Here is a 2,105-nt window from a genome sequence, read left to right on the forward strand (position 1 = left end):
ATAGATTAAATTAGACCCGAGTGTGGCTTCAGGCGTCATGATGTCATGTTTCTGCCTTCTGAAGTGGCACATTTTGGCCTCTCAGGCCTGGGTTTGGATGTGTTGGACCATGTTCAGTCGCATTAAGACTGAAATGAATGATAATTAGCTGAGTTCAATCATATTTTGAACATGATGAGTGCTGCGTAATGTTCTAACACACTGGCGGTACATGTTTTTTTTATTAAAAGTGAAGCTGAAGGTCTTTCCAGGTGGCTCACATGACTTATTGGCTGCAGCACTTAAAGAATTAGTCTGACTGATGGGCCTAAAAGTGACCAAGCCCTCAAACTTTACAAACCCGCGCAGCATCTATTGTGGCAGGAATTTCCAGCCCGAGACCCACCAAACCACAGTGAACTTTTCACATTTTCTCCTCAGCATGAGCCAGTGTGCGAGGTCATCTTAGAAGTCCAATAAGACACCCCCCCTGCTACTTAAGAGCACCTCTATTTATTTTTATTTTTTCTCCCGTGGCGCTGTGCAGCCGCAGGTAACTGCCACTGACCCTAGAGCGAACCAAAGCTATGCATGGTGTGCATGGCAGGTGGTGTGGCTCTGGGTGGAGATGGGGGAGGTGGGAGATGGGGCTTTGGTTAGTGGTAACATAATTCCTCCAATAAGAAGAAATGGAAGAAGCATACTTCCTGTCCTTTTTGTTGAAAACCTCCCTGTTGAGTCCAGTGTGTCTGCTCCTGAGGGCTGCTGGGTTCAATGAAACTCAACTTTCCTGCATGAGGAGGATGTTTGGTCTTTAATTCAAGCACGAAAAGGTCAATACTTTTTTCTTTTCTTTTCTTTTCTTTTTTTTTTTAATTTTTTACAGGACTTCTGAATATCAAAAATTAATCTTAATTTGATTTTATTTATACTAAATTTGCCAAAGTTCAGAGAAACAGTGACCAAAAGGCAGGTTGGGTAATTAAACAGCAGGTTTTTGGCTTTTATACTTTTGTCCTAAGTGAAATTAAAAGCAATAATCACTCATGTGCTTTTCTCTTTAAAAAAAAAAAAAAAAAAGTGACCTGACCCAACAGCTTAATTTCATAAAGCCCAGTCTGCTAATCTGCAGTGTGTGGATGACATGTGGCAAAGCTTCGAACAGCGCTGACATTAGATTTACATTAAACGACTCAAAATAAGGAAGTGAGCTTTTTTATTCCGTGCTCCCGAACTCAGATGTTGTGTATAGATTAGGGCATGTATCGAAAAATAGATCTTAATGTGAAGCAACTGAATATCACATGAAAAATCAATATTTTTTGTCTTTGTAAAAATGTCAGGACTTTAAAAACTCCTTCAATTAAAATCCTGTTTGGATCCTGTTGCGATGTACTCTCGAAACACGCGTGCACGTGTTAATAACGACTAAATTGTATAATTTAGGATTCATGTAATTAAAAAAAAAATGAAAATACGAAATAAAATGTGGAGCCTTATTTTCTAAATAGGCCAATGGGGTTATCTAAAATGCGCCACACATAATTTCTGTAAGCAGGCCATGCTTTTATTGAACTTAGTTTTTCCTATTAAAAGTCCAAATTTATGAGCTTTTCTGGACAATTTTGCCAATTTAAAATTAGTGACATAACGCCTTTATATAGGCTTAAAATGTGAGGTTTAACAAATCTATAAATAAATAAAAATACAAGAATATGAATCAGCTTCCTTGATGCAAAGTTCATTAAATAAACAATAAAATAAAATTAAGTAAATAGATTTTTATTATCCAAACACCTTAAAATGGAATTTTAGAACATTTTGCTGGTCACTTTATTCCGGCTCCATCCAGGTTGAACTGCCCTAAAAACGAAATGAATGAGCTGCAGAGATCAGTGTCCACACACTCTGATTAGATCCCATTTGCAGGCACGACTCGTAGCTGCAGATAAATTATTGCCTCGTTCTGAATGTCTAAACATGTTGTAAATTACAGTCACTTTTGATTGTTTCCTCTCAGAGTCGTTGTGGGTCTAGAATCACTTCAAACTGCTGCTCGGTTTGGTTTCCAGCGCGTGGGAGGAGTTGGGTGCTGTTTCATATTCAGAGAGGAGGGGGGAGGGTGG

Source organism: Seriola lalandi, unplaced genomic scaffold (genome assembly GCF_002814215.2).
Source record: "Seriola lalandi dorsalis isolate HSWRI2012SDOR001 ecotype SW California unplaced genomic scaffold, Sedor1 jcf7180002054894, whole genome shotgun sequence".
Classification (NCBI taxonomy): Eukaryota; Metazoa; Chordata; class Actinopteri; order Carangiformes; family Carangidae; genus Seriola; species Seriola lalandi.